General features: G+C 38.2%; 1 long non-coding RNA gene across 3 annotated transcripts in view; it reads right to left on the minus strand.

Annotated features, from left to right (window-relative positions):
• LOC113898177 overlaps positions 1-3,073 on the minus strand; it is a 162,313-nt gene extending 159,240 nt beyond the window's left edge. Inside the window, exon 1 of one of the 3 annotated variants that reach the window (XR_003512558.1) lies at positions 2,629-3,073. This is a non-coding gene — a long non-coding RNA (uncharacterized LOC113898177). The remainder of the gene's footprint in view (positions 1-2,628) is intronic. The other 2 variants (XR_003512555.1, XR_003512557.1) reach the window with 2 other exon arrangements.
• Positions 3,074-22,956: the final 19,883 nt, after the last annotated feature.

The raw sequence follows: 22,956 nt of genomic DNA on the forward strand, positions 1-22,956 counted from the left end.
TAGAGTGCCACACACAGAAGTGCACCCAATGTTTTCTAGTGATCAGAACCAACCTGGTGATTTGCGTCTTTTCAAATGTTATTAATGCCATCATGGACAGTTTTAATGCTTTTTTACCTTATTCAGATACTGACCCAGGATTTCCAACAGGACTTTTTCTTGTGTGTGTGAGAGAGACTATTTGAAAAGATTATTGCAGTGGTGGGCGATGAATATAACTGGGGAAGGGAGACTATTTGCAAGGGAGGAAGGCTCCACGCATGACATCTATAAGCATCTCAAAGGTCACACAGAAAATGGTGTTTCACAGAGAAGAATCAACAAAGCTAGAAAGAAGTGAGTATAGGGAAGTGGGCTGAGCTGCTGAAGGTGTGATCAGATAGCTGATCAGGAAATGATTTGTTTTTGTTTTTTCAATTGTGATATAAATGACATCTAACATTATATTGTTTCAGGTATACAACATAATGATTAGAAATATGTAAACATTGTGAAATGATCACCACAAAGCCTAGTTAACACCTGTCACCTTACAAGCTGCAAACACTTTTTTTCCTTATGATGAGAACATTGAAGATCCACTCTTGGCACGGTTGATTCCTGGTCAGGAAGACACCTTGGAGGAGGGCATGGCAACCCACTCCAGTATTCTTGCCTGGAGAATCCCATGGCGTGAAGAGCCTGGTGGGCTATGGCCCATAGGGTCATAAAGAATCAGACATGGCTGAGTGAATGAGCATGTATGCATTCATCCTTTAAGACTTCACCAAAAATGTGTGGAATTAACTATCCAGTTATTCTCCAGGACTCAATAAACTGTTAAATATTGTTAAAAAAAAAAGTCTATTCGGAATTTCCTGGTGGTTCAGTGGTTAAGAATCTGCCTGCTAATGCAGGAAATGCAGATTTGATCCCTGCTCCAGGAAGACCTCACATGCCTTGCAGCAACTACGTCCAGTCGTCCAGTACACCACAACTACTGAGCCTGTGCCCTAAAGCCTGGCAACTGCCACAGCTGAGCCCATGAGCCACAACGACTGAAGCCCGCACGCCCTAGAACCTGTGTTCCCCAGCAAGAGAAGTCACTGCAATGAGAAGCCCACGTACTGCAACTGGAGAGTAACCCCTGCTCACACGACTAGAGAAAGCCCGCACGGCAATGAGGAGCCAGCACAGTCAAAAACAAATAAATATTTTTAAAGAGATCTACTCTCTCAGCAACTTTCAAGTATGCAATACTGTATTATTAGCTACAGTCACCATGCTGCACATTACATCCCCAAGGCTTATTTATTTTATAACTGGAAGTTTGTAACTTTGACCCCCCTCACCCATTTTTCCCACCTCCCTCTGAAACCACCAGTCTGCTCTCTGTATCTACAAGTTTGGTTTTGGTTTTGTTTTGTTTTTCAAGATTCCTCTTATGAGATCATAGCCTTTCTCTGTCTGAATTATTTCATTTAGCATAATGCCCTCAGGGTCTATTCATGTTGTTGCAAATAGCTCATCTTTTTAAATAAATTTTTTCTCCTTTCTCTCATCTCCCAACCTCCTTCACATGGCAAGCTGAAACTCATCACCTCATTGTAACAGTTCAGCGAAAGGAGAGATGAAAATAAAGCATAATTCCTAGAGTAGAATATTCTTTAGTTTGGCTTTGTACTATGATTCTAGTCATGAGAAGACTGTTGGAACAGCCTTGATATTTCTTATGTGATGGAAAAGAAACTCTGTCCTTTATATACTTTCGATGTACTTCTCACCTACAAACACTCATCATATGTCTACAAATCAGGGTCTAAAATGATCTATATTTATTCCTGCTTGCTTTATAATTAAGATATATTTTATTTATTTTCTTTTTCATGTTGATTTCTCTTTAATAATGACTTCCCTGCAAAATTATCTCACTATTTTGAACTCTAAGGACTCCTACATCAATGACTTGATCTAGGTAATTTCCCAAAAAGTAAGGAAGACAGTTTATGGAAAGCTATTAGAGACATTTGATTATTTGACTTTACTCTCATGGAGATAAAATATTAAATTATATTTTTGACAATCTACTGAATTAGAAGAAATTAGAAGCAAGACAAGTCAGCAGTGATAAAGAATCCACCTGCCAATATAGGAGATGCGCGTTCCACCCCTTGTCTGGAAGATCCCCTGGAGAAGAAATGACAAACCACTCCACTACTCTTGTCTGGGAAGTTCCATGAACAGAGGAGCCTGGTGGGCTACAGTCCATAGGGTCACAAAGAGTCAGATATGACTGAGAAACTAACCACAAGCCAACAGGACATTAGGTTTCTAAGTCTCGTTTTCTAACGCTATGAACACTGCCTACTACATTTCAAACAATATGCTTAATATTTTGACAATCATTTTATTTAATATCCACAATAACACTGTGAAATAGATATTATTATTCCCAAGGTTCATACTGGTGCTTAGAGATATTAAGTGATTATTCAGTATTTCACAATACTATTCAAACAGGACCAACAGATCACATAGGAGTCAATTCCGCAAAAGTGGTATTGTTAGCATGAGAAATTCTAGAAAGTAACATGTTGTGTATTATGCTAAGGCATGTAGAAACTAAAAATAGATTATTTCTATACTTACAGTTTTCAGTTATCTTCCTCTGCCTGTGGTGAATTTAAGGTCATCCTCTGAGCACTCGTTTACTGGAGTGAAAAGTTTGACTCTTGGTCTCACAAAGGAGCCTGTTTTTCGACGTATGAATTTCCCATTGATATGTGTGCATAAGAAAAGAAGAGCACTGTAAGTATTTAAGAGACGCTTCGGAAAGGAAAAAAAAATTATTCTTCACAGACCAGAGCATAGTGTTTGAGGCCACCTTATCAAGAAAGCACTTGTTCCTGTTCTTTCTGTGCTCTTTTATTTATTTATTTTTCTAAGTAAAACAGTAAATTCAAGGCCTGCTGAGTCATTTCATGGTGTTCTCTCATATCTTGGTATTGACCATCTTGAAATTAATAATTACTCCCAAGCAGCCTTAGCTGAGTATATTCTGTGAGCCAGGATTTTGTTTGCTTTAAGCTGCTCTGCTCCCCATACAAGTCTCATGAGGTGAACAGCTAATAAGGTAACTATAACGTGGAGAGATTTCCATCCAGTAGGGGAGAAAGCGGAGAGGGCAATGGCACCCCACTCTAGTACTCTTGCCTGGAAAATCCCATGGGTGGAGGAGCCTGGTAGGCTGCAGTCCATGGGGTCGCTAGAAGTCTGACACGACTGAGCGACTTCACTTTCACTTTTCACGTTCATGCATTGGAGAAGGAAATGGCAACCCACCCCCAGTGTTCTTGCCTGGAGAATCCCAGGGATGGGAGAGCCTGGTGGGCTGCCATCTCTGGGGTCGCACAGAGTTGGACACAACTGAAGTGACTTAGCAGCAGGGGAGAAAGCTAGGATTTGAGCCCAGGATTCAAACGTTGTGATTTCCAATCTGCAATGAGTCATCTCACGCAGCCTCCAATAACTGACAGAATGGAAGATTTCAGTGTCACTACTTCACATACTGGGAATTTAAAACAACAACAAAACCCAACAAAAACTCTTGAAAGTTGTAGCAAGGGTAGGTGGGTTGGAAGTTACAGCCATCCACCTGAAAATCTTCCCTGAAGCAGTCAGTGACTGGGTATAGATTGTGTGGCTGACACCAGCCAGATTTCACGCATTCATCCTTCCTATCCATTGAACTTTCTCATCCTATTCCTCATTCCCTCAGTAGTCTACATTTTCAGGTATCATCTCCTCATTTTCCTCTGAGTGTTAATTAACCCTTACCTTTATTTTTTCCTGTCAAAACATGGACTTCGGTATGCACCTGTTTTAATTCACGTATATTCACAAATGAGTGAATGTGAGTGTACACAGTATTCAAGAGGACGTGACAAAAATTATTTTTGCTTTGATTTGTTTTGTTTGTCTTCAAAAATAAACTTCTAGAATACGGTCTTGGCCAGCCAAGGCATGGCCAGGCCAGGGCTGTGACCTCGACAGTCCAGAGTCTCCAGTGGACCCTGCCCAGGTGGGCCGCGCTTTACTCTGGGACTGGCTGCCCAGGAAAGTTGCCATTTCCTTCAGTGCTTACTGCTGGTATTTTATTTAAGAAGCAGTCTTCTAACCAACTGTTGATGTTTACACATGCATTTTCTAGGGGAGAATCTTGCTGCTTCCATTGCTACTCCCTCTGGTCAGTTTAGTCACTCAGTCGTGTCTGACTCTTTGTGACTCCATGAACTGCAGCACACCAGGCCTCCCTGTCCATCACCAACTTCCAGAGTTTATCCAAACTCATGTCCGTTGAGTCGGTTATGCCGTCCAACCATCTCATCCTCTGTCATCCCCTTCTCCTCCTGCCTTCAATCTTTCCCAGCATCAGGGTCTTTTCAAATGAGTCAGCTCTTCACATCAGGTGGCCAAAGTATTGGACTTTCAGCTTCACCATCAGTCCTTCCAATGAACACCCAGGACTGATCTTCTTTAGGATGGACTGGTTGGATCTCCTTGCAGTCCAAGGGACTCTCAAGAGTCTTCTCCAACACCACAGTTCAAAAACACCAATTCTTCAGCACTCAGCTTTCTTTATAGTCCAACTCTCACATCCATCATGACCATTGGAAAAACCATAGCCTTGACTAGATGGACCTTTGTTGACAAAGTAATGTCTCTGCTTTGTAATATGCTGTCCGCTGCTGCTGCTGCTAAGTCGCTTCAGTAGTGTCCGACTCTGTGGGACCCCATAGAAGGCTGCCCACCAGGCTTCCCTGTCCCTGGGATTCTCCAGGCAAGAATACTGGAGTGGCTTGCCATTTCCTTCTCCAATGCATGAACGTGAAAAGTGAAAGTGAAGTCACTCAGTCATGTCCGACTCCTAGTGACCGCATGGACTTCAGCCTACCAGGCTCCTCGGCCATGGGATTTTCCAGGCAAGAGCACTGGAGTGGGTTGCCATTTGTCTAGGTTAGTCATAACTTTCCTTCCAAGGAATAAGCGTCTTTTAATTTCATGGCTGCAATCACCATCTGCAGTGATTTTGGAGAACAAAAATTAAGTCTGACACTGTTTCCCCATCTATTTGCCATGAAGTGATGGGACCAGATGCCATGATCTTAGTTTTCTGAATGTTGAGCTTTAAGCCAACTTTTTCACTCTCTTCTTTCACTTTCATCAAGAGGCTTTTTAGTTCCTCTTCACTTTCTGCCATAAGGATGGTGTCATCTGCATATCTGAGGTTATTGATATTTCTCCTGGGAATCTTGATTCCAGCTTGTGCTTCTTCCAGCCCAGCGTTTCTCATGATGTACTCTGCATGTAAGTTAAATAAGCAGGGTGACAATATACAGCCTTGACGTACTCCTTTGCCTATTTGGAACCAGTCTGTTGTTCCATGTCCAGTTCTAACTGTTGCTTCCTGACCTGCATATAGGTTTCTCAAGAGGTAGGTCAGGCGGTCTGGTATTACCATCTATTTTACCTCTAATTTAATCACAAAGAAATCTGCCAGGATTCCCCTGATAATATTAGGGCTGCAATCACTTTCTTCCCCAACAGAGCTGATACTCGATCCGATTGTCCCTTCTATTTTCAGAGTTCAGAACGCTTTTTATTCAAAAAGTAAACTGACAAATCTTATGGTAAACACTCTTAAGGGAAAAACTGTGTGGAATAATGAAAAGGGCATTAAGTTTGGGATCAACCAAGTGACCCTGGATTTGAATCCCACTAGGAAAACTAGGAAAAGCTGTTTAACTTTCCTGATCTCATTTTGTTCAATAATACAATGATATCACAACACCGCCCTTACCAGGTTGTGAGGATTCAAGAAGTGCCTAGCCACTCTACCAAGCACAGAGTGGCAGCTTAATAAATACAAACTAGTATTATTAAGTTATTTGAACCACATAGAGGTCATGTAAAGTGAAAAAAACCACAAATTTTTGTTTCAACATTTTCCCACCAGGTTCCTAACGCTTCTTATTGGACCTCAATGGAGTTAATCATTCTCACTCTTGCCCGTATATTACTAGATTTATCACCTTGCACTGAAATTTCATATTTACGTGCTTGACTGCCTTTTTTAGACTATTAGTTTTTCAAGAAAAGAGCGCACATCATTAGCATGGCATTTTCAGTGATTAAAGCTGTTCTAGAACTTACTTATGGTGGTCAAATTTATGTCTTGACTGGGCCACAGGGTGCCGAGACATTTTGCCAAACATTGTTCTGTATGTGTCTATGAGAGGATTTCTGGAGGACCTTAATATCTGAAACCATTGACTGAGTAAAGTAGATTGCCCTCTGTCATGTAGTTAGACCTCACCTCATCAGCTGAAGAGCTGACAAGAAGAAAAAGCCTGAATAAAAGGAAAGTCATCCCGCCTGACTGTTTGAGCTGGAAAATTGGTCTTTCTCAGCCTTCGGACATGGACTGAAACATCAGCCCTTCTTGGAACCTGAGCCTGCAGGCTTTCAGCCTGGACCTTACACCATCAGCTCACGTGGTTCTCAGGCTGTTGAACTCATTGGGGAATTACAAACACGGTCTCCATCTTGCAGACTGCCCATCTTGCAACTTCTCAGCCTCCATAGTCATGAGAGCCAGTTTCTTACCATAAATCTCTTTATATATAAACACATGTATCCTATTGGTTCTGTATCTCTGGAAAACCCTGACTAAAGCAACACTAAACTGCTTAACTGATATTTGGTGCACTGATCTGATCTCGCAGAATGGAAAAGCACAACACCACACTGGTTTTGCTTTGCCTTATTGCTTTGTGAAAAACAAAAGACTTTTGACATTTCAAATGTCCCCAAATAAAAATTGCCCCCAATCCTATGGTCAAACAGACTTAAAAGAGAAAAATCTCTCCCCAGTTTATGAGTTCTCTGAGAGGGACAGCTCTTTTGATGGATTTTAAACATTCACCTCAGAAGAAGAGGTTTAGAGTTTTGAACTGAATCTCAGCCTTTGATCCTCAAATCAATTTCTGATGGAGAAACTCAGCTCTGGTTTTGACTGGAGGAAGCTAAAACATCGAAATGAGGTTTTTTTTTTTTTTGACATTAAACAGCTGTTTTTAACGATTCCATGATTTCATTGTAAGTGAATAAAACACATGTGGATTACATTTTCTTAAAATGCACAGGTTTGAAAAATTAAGGAACCTGGTTTGGGTTTGATTGAAAAGTTTTTGCAACTCAATGCCTAGCTTCATCTTCCATGTCTCTACCTGAATGTTTTCTTCTTGCAAAATGTTTTGACCTCATGAACTCAACATATACAAGAGTGATCACTAGAATGTGCAAGATGTTGAAAATCAACCCTGGGAGAAGTTTTTTCCTGAAATTTAATGAACCCCAAGCAAATCAATAAGCACAACTCCTGAATTTCTCCGAGAACCCCATACCACCAAAAAATATCAAACTATTTCCAAATTTCTTTAAAATTGCCATTTTAAACACTATGTCATTGAAGTTTGGATCTTTAATCCTAAATCTAATAATATTTCTAGATTTATGAATTGTTTGATCCTTTATCTTGGGCTTCCTGGGGGACTCAGATGGTAAAGCATCCTCCTCAATCCAGAAGACCTGGGTTTGAAAGCTGGGTCGGGAAGATCCCCTGTAGAAGGGAATGGCTAGCCACTCCAGTGTTCTTGCCTGGAGAATTTCACAGACAGAGGAGCCTGGCAGGCTACAGTCCAAGGGGTTACAAGGAGTTGAACATGACTGAGCAACTAACACTTTCACTTTTCAGTTTCACTGATCCTTTATCTTTGAGGGTAGTTATTTCACTTTGTTAAAAACAAACAACAGTTTTCTTTCAAGTGTAGGATATTTTCAGGAGAGAGAGAAAAAAAAATACTGTTGCTACGTTCCAGAGAAGGTAGTGAATATGTGCATTCAAATGGCCTTCTCTTTACATTTCTATAAGAACTGTGAATTCTGATTTTGGAAAACAGAAAGTTCACTTGGTCTTGAGTTCAGAGGCAAGAGTCACACAATGAACATTTACTGCACACTTTTTTCATTATTTCCATTTTAAATTGAAGGTTTCTCTTTATGAAACTATAATTGTTAAATAGGAGGGATTTGAGAGGGATTTTAAGGGCTCAAAAATCAGTGAAAGCATAGATTCTGTGTTACTGCTGAGGTGGTGAAAGGTCACACGGGGTAACTGGAAGCTCTGGAGGGTCCCAGGGTGTACACGTCCATGCAAGCCTGCCACCAGACCACTGTGGTCTGCTTCTTGCACAGACATCCTGTGGTTTGCTGAGTCAATAATTGAAGCTCCCAAAGCTTCTTCCCCAACAAAAATATGAGCCTTAATAAAATTGTACTGACTTTGTGTGTAAAGAGTGCAACAGTGTGAAAGAAATCAGTGAAAGAAGAATGCATTATCAGGCTTATCACAGCACTGCCGTCAACAACAATTATTAAGCACCTCCTACGTGCAAGGCAGTATTCTATACCTGTTGAATATAGAGTATAAGATGTAACCTAATACCTGTATTCTCTCTCTGTCTCTCTCTCAGCTGTGTTCCCAGCACTTTGAGTACCTTTTAAAAATATGAGAGAATAGTTTGTGTTGTGTTAGTTGCTCAGTCGTGTCTGACTCTTTGCCATCGATCCGGTGGACTGTAGCCCACCAGACTCCTCTGTCCGTGGGATTCTCCAGGCAAGAATACTGGAGTTGGGTTACCATTTCCTTTTCCAGGGGATCTTCCCAACCCAGGGATTGAACCCAGGTCTCCTGCATTGCAGGCAGAGTCTTTACCATCTGAGCTACCAGAGAAGCTATGAGAGAATAAATGAATATTTATTGAATTAATTAATTATTAATTACTTTAAAGGCACAGACTCAATCACTAAAGGATGGCAATGGTGTGAGAGAAAGAGTTAAGGAAGAAAACTAATGTTTCTTGAGTCTTTATTGTGTTCCAAGCCTTATGTTATATATTTTACTTACTTTATGTCATTTCAACCTTATATTAAACCTGTGGAGAAGATGTTATTATTCTTGTTTTAAAGATGAGGGAATTGAGGTTCAGAGAGGTTAAGAAATTTCCACAGGGTCACATAGCTAGTAAATGATAGAGTTGGGATTTAAAGAATTTGGTTTCAATGCTGACAGTATTTGTTGAGTGATTACATGTGTGTAAGAGTCTGAATAAGGGGGTGACTGATCATGCACTACTACAAAGGAGTGGGAAACATGAAGAAGGAACGTCTGGGGATTGGGGAAGGAATAAATGTGAGTTCAGTTTGGGCAAGTTCAGTTTTTGTTGTAATCATTTGCTTATGAGCCTGGAATTGGGGTAAAAGTTCTGAGATAAAGACAAATACCTGAGATTAGATTTGCTATGGAGTTGCTATGACATTTATAATTGACTTTAAAATACTTCCACATATACAGCGTGATGTTCCATGTAGGATACTTAGGTTATGAGCCAGATTCTGCTCATCTCCAATCACGCCTGCATAGGCCAAGAGAAGCAGCTGACTGTCTACCCAAGAAACCTATTGGGTTAAGTGAAATATGCCAGACAGAGAAAGATAAATACTGTAAGATCTCATTTATATGTGAAATCTAAACAATCAAACTCATAGAACCAGAGTGTAGAATGGCGGTTGCTGGGGGATGGGAGAAATGTGGAGATGTTGATCAAACAGCATATAATTTCATATAAAACAGGTAATCAACAAGGGCCTACTGGGTAGCACAGGGAACTCTACTCAATGTTTTGTAACAACTTAAAAGGGAAAAGAATCTGAGAAAGAATATGTATTCAGATTATATATATATATAAACTGAAATCACTTTGCCATATACCTAACTCTACTTCAGTAAATAAAGTACAAACTTACCATTATAAGAGGACTATGTTCTGAAGATCTAATGTACAGCATGGTAACTATAATTAATAATGCTGCGTATGGGACTTAACTGGTGATCCAGTAGCTAAGACGTGAGGCTCCCAAGGCAGGGGGCCCAAGTTCAATTCTTGGTCCGGGAACTAGATCTGACAAGCTGCAACTAAAGATACTGTGTGCCGCAACTAAGACTTGGTAGAGCCAAATAAATAAATACATATTTTTAAAAATAATAATAACGTTTATTGTGTACCTGAAAGCTGCTAAGAGAATAGCTCTTAAGTGTTCTTACCACATACACAGACAAAAAGAGATAACTGTAAGATAATGGATGTATTCATTAACTTGATTATAGTAATCATTTTACAATGTACATGTATATCAAGTCATCTTGTGCACCTTAAATATATGCAATTTTGTCAATTATACCTCAATAAAGCTGAAGAAAAAACAAACCCATACCTCAGTGTCTTCTCAAATGAGAAGCATCTGAATGAGCAGCTAATGCATGAAGCAAGAACTGAAAGCAGAAAGATGGGTCAAGAGGAAAGGTGGGATAAGCAAACAAAACAGGAACAAAACAGGTAAGAATGGGCGTGGGTGAAGCGTGGGTTTTTTTCTGATTTCAGGTTCACTGCAAGGAGGCAGGGAGAGGTGTGTGTGAGGTGGCAAGGCTGAAGCAACTTTGCTATGGTAAAATGCCAAGAGGGAAAGAGAAAGCCTAAGAAAAGTAATAATAATTTGGGGAACTGGATATGACAAAGCACTTCTCCGGAAAGTTGGATTCTTTTCTATCTTCTTTTGATTCATCACGCTGATTCTGTCCTTTATAAGAACTGAAACTGAGATGTAGTTGATTACTGATTATTAGGAAGGATATTGACTGAGCACACACAGCAAAGGCGTATCGTAGAGACAACTCGTAGGGAATAAGTGTACTGTCTAAAAGGTCTCCCACTGGCTTTCCCGAGCAGCTATCCCCAACCAAAGAAAATTATTAATATGTTGCTTAGCTTGCATCTTTCCAAAAGTGATAGAAGGGCCAACAGTTATAAGCTCTATATTTACAATAATATAAATCCTACTAAATAGGGTTTATACCTTGACATAATGATAGAGCTTAACTCCTGAAAAATTAATATACAGAAAAACTTTACATTTACATCAATCAAAAAGGCATTTCTGTATACTTCACGGAATAATAAACTCATTATCTTTGATCTGAAGAGAATTCAGGAATAATCCAAATCAAATCTCTCTTTGTGCTTTATTTTTTATTTATCATAAAATGAAGTGCTTCCCTTAAAAGGAAAAAGGAACTTCTATGTGTGCTTTGCTTGAAATATTTGAGGAATATTCTATAATTTTATTAATGTCTATGACTTAAAATAGGATTTTGTGTTTGGGATATATATGTAGAAAATATAAAAAGATCTTTGGAAAAAGGATTTGAACATGTTTTTCATATTTACTCCAGTAGAATGTAGCCATTAAGACCTTCAAACCTTTGTCTCTAACAAGAGAGGCACTGTGTCCGTGGCTGTGACAAGCATCCTGTTTACAGCAGATCTCCTTATAAACCTGGAGGCATTGTGCTGCTCACATCACAGCGGCAGGCACGTGTGCAGGCACTAACATCCTGTGTGGATTTGAGTTTCCAACATGACAACACTGTGTTCTGTGAATAAGTGGGAGAATTCTCTCACAGGCGTTCAAACAATTGGCTATCACACCTTTTTGAAGTTCACAGAAATCATTTTGGTTTTCAAAGACTTTCCCAATAAAGGAACAATAGAGGCTAGAATTTTCACACAATCATTTGGCTGTTAGAAGTGACCAAACACAATAGCTGTGTTGTCATAAATTAATGTTTATGTCATTTAAGAGTCTTTGGTGGAGATTTGAAGAAAATGAAAAAAAAAACAAAAACAAAACTGGGGGCAATGATCTAACGTTATTGTCCTTCATTTTTCCCAAGCCAAATTTTAGAAATCCCTCTGTTCATTTAGGGGGAGAACAAGAGAAAAGGAGATGAATATCTCTTTGAAAATGTTTTTCTAATACAAATTTTAGAACTATCTCCAAATGCTTACTTAGAGGCGTAGACTCAGACTTCCCTCACTGACTTAAATGTTAGGATTGGTTATTTCCAAATCACGCTTTTGGCGTACAATAAAAGACAATTATCTCCTTCAGTAATATACAAACTAATTAGAAAAGAGTGTGGGCTTCATAAATAAGTAAGGCTGTGATGCCAGTTCTCATTAGAAGTGCTCTGAACATCATTCCCTAGCTCAAACAAAGCCAGGTTGTAGTGCCTTCCCGCTCAACATTGGTCATAGATAAAAGAAGCCACCGACCTGCAATGAGAGGAAATAAGTCACCATTACTCCATCTAAAATTAAAGGACCTATTCTTGCTTTACAGTTTATCAGATGTTTGGTCCGGAAGCTGATTGTTTTAAAAAGTCTGTCTAAACATAGTATATTTCCTAAAGGCATGTTAGCAAACTAAACACTTGCTTCTAGTTACAACATCCTAAATTTTATTAACATAGCTAAGATAAGTGAGTAAACAGATGTGATGCTAGTCAGTATGCATCTTTCCCAGGAACGCAAAACCCATGCCAGAAAATAATTTATGCTTTTTACTGTATATTGTTAATTATCCACTACAATAAAGATTGACCTAATTCTTGGAAGTGAAAAGCAACCTTCCATTTGTGCATGTAAAGTCATTAGTGAAGTGAAAGTCACTCAGTTGTGTCCGACTCTTTATGACCCCAGGGACTATACAGTCCAAGGAATTCTCCAAGCCAGAATACTGGAGTGGGTAGCCTTTCCCTTCTCCAGGGGATCTTCCCAACCCAGGGATCGAACCCAGGTCTCCCACACTGCAGGTGGATTCTTTACCAGCTGAGCCACAAGGGAAGCCCTTAACCGTCTTTTATTCTAGTTCCTGATAAAATTATTTATATAGTTGTGAACAAGACTGAATGAATTGATCAAACAAATAACTATCAGAATCCTGTCCCCTATCAATTCTTACATATACTTGTGGCTTGGTTTTCTAGTGAAGAACAACTTATAGAGGTGGAAACTTGTGTAAGCCACAGTATATATTTTTTCAAGATTGTTTTTATGCTATAAATTGAAAAAGAATCCACTTTTCCAAACTGAAGTTTTTGCCTTTGGAGATTACAACAGTTTTGCTCTAATTTTTTTTTTTTTTTTAAGTCCCCCATACCTTTTGCTCTACCCGAATAAAAACTATTTGGCTGAAATTTATTTTCAACACTTGCCTAAAACATCTCTTGAAGAACCTCAAAATAACAAAGGAAATACTGAAGGGTTAATGACTCTGACTTCTACAATTATTTAGACCTTTGAAGAAAATTAAAATGACCAATGTGTGTGGTAAAGGCTCTTAGAATATTTTTAATGAAATAGAGATTAGTTGATCTAGCAGGTAAACACACCATTCTGGTGTGTGTTTGGGTAAAGTGGAGAAGGATTTTAATCACAGAGGCCAGTAAAACAACATTTAGTAATTTTGGAGTTGTCTTAAGTAACTGGTTTTTACAAAGCATCAGTTGTGCAATGCCACTGAGTCATTTAGGAAATTATGAGCCTGAATCCTGCAAGATGCCACCATATGCAATAAATACTGTGCTTTTCTTCTTTGTCTCTTTCAACACATCTGCGTGTCTTCTTGGTTTGAAGGTCATCCAGCTGCCATATGAGTCAGCATTGTTAATCCTTCCTATAATTGATTTTAGTTTTCCTCCTTTCACTTAATAATCTGTGCAGATTTTTGGTTTTTGGTTTATTCTGGTTTACTGGATGATATAATGAGACAATGATCATACAGCTTACAATTTTTGAGTGTTGCCTTTCATTCAATTAGCCTGTTAAAAATAAGTTACATGTGGCTGTAAGAATCACTTAGCCAAAATACTATCATTTTCTTAGAAAGATATTAAATAGTTGATGGTTTGACTTTTGAAATATCATTAATACTTATCAAGAACCATGTAAATGGTATTGTATACATTTTTAAATGTTCAAAATGGTTAGGACTAATGTTTTATTGTGAGAAAAACAATCCCAAAATTTAGCAAAAAAGAGTAAAATATCTATAGAAATGTTAATGTATAATTTTTCATCTATTTTTTATTGAAGTAGAGTCGATTCACTAATACAATGCTGTGTTAGTTTTGTCAACATATGATTCTTAAACCACTTGGAAAATTCATGTGAGTAGTTTATGCCTAAAGTTTTTTTTTTTTTTCAATTAACTAGATTTTAGGTTGAGCTATAACACTGAAAAATAAACTGCTCAAGAAGATCAGTTTTGATATACTTCTTTTTTGATTCATCAATAATAACATTGGTATTTTATAGTAGGCTCTAAGTCCTTCATTTAGACTTCAGAAATATTGCTAATAGGCAAAAGATTGATTCTTACACATGTCAGAAGGTCATCAACACAGAAAACAAGTATTAAATGCCTGCTGTATGTTCTGTACTAATGCCTTGGAAATTAGGTACAAAGGAAGCAAAAGACACTGCTCTATCTTGGAAGAATTTCTAAACACCTTGGCATAAAAGAACGAGTGATTTTCATTACCTCTTCCCCCTCTGACCATTTCTTAAATGCAGCTCTTATTTTCTTCTCTTTCACTCAGCATCTTCCATGGATATCAGTACCTTTTCCCAGCAAGTCTAAGACCCAGGGCTCAAAAATACCACTCATAAGGTAATGGGTTCAAAATCTTTATTTTTCTTGTCCCCAAACTTTGCTTAAGCCTTCAAGGTTGTGTTTTCCTTTGTCTTCTGGATAAATCCATGTTTGTGTCCCTTGGGCTCTTGAAAAGCTGCAAGTTGATGCATCCTCTCTAACCACACCAACCTGTTTCTTCTACTCATTCTAAGTCTGTCTGCTGCTGCTAAGTCACTTCAGTCATGTCCATCTGTGTGCGACCCCATAGACGGCAGCCCATCAGGCTCCACTGTCCCTGGGATTCTCCAGGCAAGTCTGTCAGTGGCTCACAAAACCAGGAAATCTGGAGTCCTTCTCACTCATATCACAGGACTAAGCTCTATCTAGTCTCCCTCCAAATATCCCTCTATGGCAAGTTCCAGGGACCTATGGCAGATTTCACCAACTTTCATTTAAATTATGAGGGTAGCCTACCTGGTCTCCCTGCCTCTAGTATCTCCCTTCTTCCTCTTACCTAAACACATCATCTTAGTTATTTTCTTAAAATTCAGATATCATCATTCATGTAACTCCCATGATTAAAAGCCTTTAGGCTCCCATGTGCCTACATAACAAATTTCAAAATCTTGATCTTGTTATAAAGCCTCTTTCTTGCTTAGCAACAGGTTGTACTTCCAGCTACTTGCCTGTTTCCATGTGTGCGTGCTAAGTCACTTCAGTCGTATCCAATTCTTTGCAACCCCATGGACTGTAGCCCAGCAGGCTCCTCTGTCCATGGGATTCTCCAGGGAAGAATACTGGAGTGGGTTGCCATGTCCTCCTCCAGGGGATCTCCCAGACCCAGGGACTGAACCTGTGTATCTTATGTCTCCTGCGTTGGGAAGTGGATTCTTTACCACTAGTGCCACCTAGGAAATCCCCTCTTCCACAAGCAGTACCTGTTTCTGTTACAGGATTTCAGTTTTTAGAGCACACTGAAGTCATCTGTGGGGCTTTATAAAGTACAAATTGCAGGACTCCAGAACCAAAATCTTTTTAGTAGAGCTTGGGAATCATTCATTCTCACTATTAATCTGTCCTAGAATACTCTCCCAGGATTTAGCCCTCACCCTTCTTGTCCTTTAGCAAATTTCCACTTATCCTTTAAGATCTTGGTCCAGTATTTTCTACCCAAGATCTTTCCTACCCTCCCCACAGAAAAGAAGCCACTCCTTAGTCATTGTGCCCATGAGACTTTAAATATTATTCAAATACATAGATTGATAAATTATTTGTGTTAAAACTATATCCCTTATCCCCTTCCTATTTTATGATTCTGCACAGTATTTATCATTATCTGCCATATTATGTATTTTATTTATTTATTTATGTTTCCACCCTCTAGTGTGTATGCTCCAATCGGTAGGGTGTTTTTTTTTTTTTTTTTCCCAACTCTTTAATAAATAAAAAAGATCAAAGGAAAACTTGTGAGAGAAAAACTTCTGTCACCACTGTTGAAGAAAGCTACTCAAGACCATGCAACACAATGAAGAAATAACTATCATCTTCAAAAATGAGAGATGGCAACATTTTCAGAATATTTTGCCTCAGACCATGAAGGATAGCATGAAATTAAAACATACTATCAATTTTGGTTTTGTTTCCATAAATGATATCTTCATAATATTCAGTTACTTAAGTTTGCTTCTTTCTGCTATTACAGACTTTGCCCTGAACTGCTGAGCAAAAAATTCTAGGCTCTAACTCTGGTTGTGTCTGCAGAATACTGAGCAACCTCCTTTCACCATTGTTCTGGGTCTTGTTTTCTTCTTCTTTAAAATAAAGGAGCTAAATTCGAATGAGTAATTTATAAGCAGTTGGTAGTAGAATTCTTTTTACTACGTAGGTAAATAGGAAATAACATATAGATGGGGTGAAAAGTCTCACCCCATCTTGACCCTCAACAGTCCATTCACCACTCTGATGACCCTAGGGCTCCCAGTTCTGTGTATGTCTTTTTCAAAATGTTTGAGGTATAAATATGAAATGTATGTATGAAACAAGTATATGGATATATATTATATGATCTGCCATATTCACAAATATAATAAAATTAATTGGAGGAAGAAGCATGAACTAAAAATGACCATTTATCTCTTGTCTTCTGTTTTTTGATTATACCAAGAATTCAGACCAGTGATCTTATAATCTTCTACAGTATTAATTCCCCTCTCACTTTCTAGTGCCATCCTCTGTGTGGCCTTGTTATTACCTCACTCATTTAACACACTTCTGTTTAAAAAAAGAGAAAAAAAACCACTTCTCTTGTTTACTTCTATGTCCAATGATCGCATTCAACAGTTTTCAGATCTCTGAATCTACATGCTATCTCCCATTTACCTAGGATCGATGTCCTTCAGTTCATTTCCTCTCCCAGTTCAGATCCTATCTGTAAGATCTATCATAAATCCACTAGTGATTCTGGCTGAGAGGTTAACATGCCTCATATAGTCAGAAAATAGAAGAATTTTTGTGTGCCTGTATATGGTTGGGATGGAGGAAGTTGCAGACAAGCAACAAACCAAGCTGGAGATAAAACTCCAAAGTAAATCAGATTTTTAGTAACATCCCTAGCAGTGTTGGTAGAAAATGAATCCAAGGGTGGGAAAAAAGCAATACGGTCCATAGCATGACAAAGAGAGAGGGTGGAAGGAAAATAGACTTTTATGTCACAAAGCTGTTGGAACATGCAAAGTAGGGGAGGGAGGGAGTATGAAAATGATAAGACTTGGGCCAGTCAGCTGGCAGGGAAGGGAGTGAGAATGAGCTGACAAGCACGGATGACTGGTCTGTGAAGCACTTGCTTTTACTACTTCTCATGATCTTCCAGTGCCTTATTTGTTCTATTAAGTATTCCCCAAACTCCTCCTCATACCAGAAATATTCACAGCCATAGTGACAAGCTCAATACAAACAGAGCCTCTATTTTAGAATGTGCTCTGTTCTGTTTGGGTCACTGGAGACACTGATTCCTTCACAGGTGCTATGGACCTTTCTTGATATGTCAGTCCTACTGATACTATATATCTTTGCAACATGCTGGTCTCCTCATAATGGACTGATAGGTTTTTCAGCCTGCTTTTGCATACGCTGAACTCTTCTATGCATTTTGCTGGCCTTATCTCAGTGAAAGCCCATGAGTCATGTGCTGAGCTTTCTGAGTCATACTCTGTCCAGTTATGTGAATTACCCTTAATTTCTAGTTATGAGTAAAAGCCTTGCCTCCCCAAGAGCTTTGTTTTCATTTTCCTTCCTAGAACTTGGAACTCCATTAATTGGTAGTTGATAACTTCCATAAGTGTGCATTTTACACGAAGGAGTAAAAAGTTGGCTCAATGACAGACAAAAAGAATAAAGAAAGTTGGCACTGAATGGAAACTGTACTGTGAAAGTACTTAACATTGAGAGAGCAGAGATTTTGTAGATAACGTTTCTTGTTTGCTTCACTGTAAGCCAATTGGTTTCACCTTCTAATGGTGGATCACAAATGAAGATGACAACCCTGGAGAACGTGATAGATGTGGCAGGGAGAGATGGGAAGCAGATGTCTTCATCATTCATGTATCCAAGGTGAAGTTATTGTACTAGAAAGGGAGGACTGGATTAAAGAGAGTAGTAGGCAAGCACCACATGCTTCTACGATAGTCTGGTCCACCAGAAGGAAAACAGCCTGAGGTTGTAACCCCATTTTATATCTTGACATTGTTATTTAAAAAGCTTTGTGAGCTATTAGCATCCAAGAACCTGACAGACATACCTAGCACTGAACTACCTGGTCTAGGAAACGTGTAGACAAGAGTCTGAGAAATTCATTTGTATGCTAGAACAGACAAGGAGGACAACTTACTTAATTGTCAAAGTGTTTAAAAGGAGGGCCTTGAAAGTAGGCCTAACGTTTCCTTTTTTCCCCCTTTATTGTTCTACTATTTAATTTTCACTGGTTTACTATGGTTATTTCTTCAGTAAAGTTTAATTTTTTTTATTAAAATTTCACCTAGTTTTTCAGGCTTTTAAGTGAAGAATTCTTTATATCCTGGGAATTGAACAGACTCCTACTCAGAATAGTTTTATATGTAGTTAACACTTTACCAGTTATTCTCAATGTATAATTAAGAGTTCATTTTATTTTCTGTTATAATATATTTTGTTTCTTTCCCAGAAAACTCATCTACTTTTGGTCTATAACAAGATATTAATAAAATGAGAAGGCTGAGTGTTATTTAGCATTCAGGATAAAAGCAGTCTGTGGTTTCATTTTTATTGTGTGTCCGACTCTTTTGTGACCCCATGTACTATAGCCCACCAGGGCTCCTCTGTCCATGGGATTTCCCAGGCAAGAAAGAATACTGGAGTGGTTTCATACTTTTTATATATTACATATGTGACTAATTCAGAAGTAGATTGTTCTCGAATAGATATGCATTATGTTCCACTTTAATGAAAATGGATCTTTGTTCTTTCTCCCCTTTACTTTTCCTTTGAAGATTATTCATGGCATCTCAGCAATTGTACCAGAACTGTGATCGATGTCATAAATAAAAAAAGACATATTCCTTGCTTTCATGGACCTTAACATCTGGTCCTTTCCCTAGATGGAACAGTCCCAATTGTCAACATTATATAGAAAAGTATAAGGAAATATATATGTTAATCCGTGAGTCAGGCTTCCTTGAGGAAAGAAACTAAAGTATAAGAAGCATTAAGCTAGATGTAAGGGAGGTGATTGGACGACGGGTGGGGCAGGTACATTCCAAGCTGGAGTTTGGTATAGTGGTCAGGATCAGATCGTGAACAAGTATGATTGCTTCTTCCCCTAAATTCAAACCTGGAGATGCCACAAAGTTAAAAAAACAAACTACATCAAAGACTATGAAAGCCCTTGGAGAACCAGAAGAGTGGGTCAAACCACATAGTATCTAGAAGAAAGCTTTCTAGTTCTATACTTTCCTCTCTTCACATTTTACTGGCCAGCTCTGTGCCTCCTCTGCCATACATTGAGTGGACAGAAAATAGTTCTAGGTGAGTGCCCGCAACACATGCAGTCCATCTGAACCCCACTGGCCCCAGGTTAGAGAGGAAGAATTGAGTAGCTGCCTAGTGCAGAGGGACTCGGTAGTTTCCCATCACCATGCCCCTACTAGGTAACTGCAAGGAGAGGCGGTCCCGGGAAAACATCAGTGCTTGGTGCAGTTTGGGAGTGGGGAGGGCAGGTTACAAAATGCAGTACTAGAGGCTCTTCTTTTGTGGTCACCTTCCAACACACATCATCTTTACTAAGAGGAAGATCTGCTAGGATCTGGGGTGCCATCTCTCCTTTCAGGTACATATAACCGGCAGGAAAGATGACAGTTCCACAAACATGAACACAAAACAAAAACTAAACAGACACATGAGGAATGCAAGTGCAAGCTCTATGAAAGAGTCGACCTATCCATAAGAAAGCAAAATTAATGGACTAGGCAGGGTGAATTACACAAAATATCCCTATCAAGAATAAGGAGAGAATACTTTAGATATCAAACAGTTTAAAAGAACTCGAGAGCTATTAAGGAGGAAAAATATAATATTGAGAAAAAGGACTTAATTTCTTATGGAGATTAAGAAAAAGTATCAAAAATTATTTCAGAAAAGTTCACAAGGGAGTCATCTGATTAATATTGATATTCTCATGCAAAACAAAACATTATTTCTATCTAATCATTGAATATATATTAAAAGGTCCTCAAACCTTCCTTGAAAACTCATCCTTTGGAAGAAAGAAAACAGATAATTCTTGGCAAAAAAAAATTGTTTTTTCATAAATGACACAAATAATATACAAGTATATACTTACTGAATAAATGGAACACAGAAGTATGTAGAGGAAAAAGTGAAAGTCTGGCTTCAAAATCACTCTCAGCACAGTTTGCTTTCCTTTTCTAACATAAACAAGATAGTACCATGTTATTCTGTAACTTGTTTTTCATATAAATATATATTTCTATGTCAGTACTTATAACTCATCTCTTCTTTTTTAAATTATTTGTCTTGATTTTCTACTTTATTTTAAAAGTGATTGTATGTATTCACCATAAAAAATCAAATAACACCAATATATACAAAACAAAGTCAAAATCCTCTTTCATCTATCAACCCTTTATCCTTTAATCCATTTATTGAATACATACACACATGAAAAAAAATGTGTTTACGTTGTTATTGGTCAGTTGCTCAGTCGTGTAGGACTCTTTGAGACCCCATGCACTGCACACCCCAGGCCTTCCTGTCCTTCACTGTCACCCAAAGTTTGCTCAAACCCATGGTCATCGAGTCTGTGATGCCATCCAGGCATCTCATCCTCTGTTATCACCTTCTCCTCCTGCCTTTCCGAGCATCAAGGGCTTTTTCAATGAGTCAGCTCTTCACATAAGGTGGCCAAAATATTGGAGCTTCAGCATCAGTCCTTCCAATGAACATTCACGGTTGATTTCCTTTATGATTGAGTAATTTAATCTCCTTGCAGTCCAAGGAACTCTCAAGAGTCTTCTCCAGCACCACAGTTTGAAAGCATCGATTCTTTGGCACTCAGCCTTCTTTATGGTCCAGCTCTCACATCCATACATGACTACTGGAAAAACCACAGCTTTGACTACATGGACATTTGTTGGCAAAGTAACGTCTCTGTCTTTTAATACGTTGTTTTAAATTTCACAGCTACAATTACTGTCCACAGTGATTTTGGAGCCCAAGAAAATAAAGTCTGTCACTGTTTCCTCATCAATTTGCCATGAAGTGATGGGACCAGATTCCATGATCTTAGTTTTTTGAATGAGTTTTAAGCCAGCTTTTTCACTCTCCTCTTGCACCTTCATCAAGAGGTTCTTCAGTTCTTATTCTCTTTCTGCCACAAGGGTGGTGTCATTTGCATATCTGAGGTTATTGATATTTTTCCCAGCAATCTTGATTCTAACTTGTGCTTCTTCCAGTCTGGCATTTTGCATGATGTACTCTGCATAGAAGTTAAATAAGCAGAGTGACAATACACAGGCCTGACACACTCCTTCCCCAGTGTATTTATATATATTAATTAATTAATTTGTTTGTTTCTAGTGCTGTGAATTCAAACACTGAAAAAAGAAAAAGAGGCTTCTACTCAGTCAGGTAACGAGAAATGAATACCCTGGTTTGCATTCCAAAACCACTACATACATGTAAACTCTTCTGTCATGGTTCGACTATAAATGGAATCAGATTGTATATATGACCACCATGGTGTATTTTTTCACTTAATAATATTTCTTGGCACCATCTCAGGTTAGCATATGGAACTCACTTATCGTATTGATGAATTGGAATTCTCGGTTTTACCATTCCAGCCCAGATAGCATCTAGGTCTTTCATCAGAACTATTTGGAATGCTATTAGATTGAACCTAATTCTAAAGATAAAATCACATGTTTGCTATAAAGATTTTTCTGTGTAAACAGTGATAATATAGAAATATCTGTCTGGAACAAACAGTAGCAACTATATGCAGTACTGGAGTTTTTCTTTCATTAAAGCTTATGGAGTTTAGTAATATCACAGATACATTCCATCATCCAGACAGCTCTTGGCCTTTCCAAAACTGTACTTGAAAAACTGGAATGAATTATGATGAAATATTAAGTAAGTATTAGTCTAAATAATTTTCTACCAAAAGTTTGGAAAGGCATATTTAGGGGGTTTTCACAGACACAAAAGAAACAGATAGTTAGAATAACTTAAACTTTAGTAATCACTGCAATTCAGAAGTAGTCGTTTCCTTTCTTATTGTTTTCATTGAAATAACCCTTGTGGGCTATGTCTCTGGTTTAATTTAACTATATTAATAATAACTTATTGGTTGGTTGTTAAAAAAAATACTATTTTTCCAGAATGTATACTATTACACTCATGAAATTTTATAGAATCACTGGAAAAATCTAGAGATATAAAATTATTTCCATTTGGTTCTTCAAACACAGGTCTATATTTTTCTTTTTAACATTGAGCATTAAACAAGCTAACATTTTTATTAGACTTTAAACACATTTTAAAAAATCAAAAATTTTACAAGGATCTTTTTCAGTTACTATTTTTTTCAATTACTTTATATTTGAAGAAATGAGAACAAAGAGAAAAAAAAAGATGTAACAAAATGTAGAATATAAAGACAGAGCAGTAAGGAGTTTCATGTGCATTTCAGCGAGAATAGTATCCAGTAAAAGACAAGAAATCCTAGGCCTCCCTGGTGGTCCAGTGGTTAAGATCCGCCTTCAGTGT

The sequence above is a fragment of the Bos indicus x Bos taurus genome, chromosome 9, assembly GCF_003369695.1.
Source record: "Bos indicus x Bos taurus breed Angus x Brahman F1 hybrid chromosome 9, Bos_hybrid_MaternalHap_v2.0, whole genome shotgun sequence".
NCBI lineage: Eukaryota > Metazoa > Chordata > Mammalia > Artiodactyla > Bovidae > Bos > Bos indicus x Bos taurus.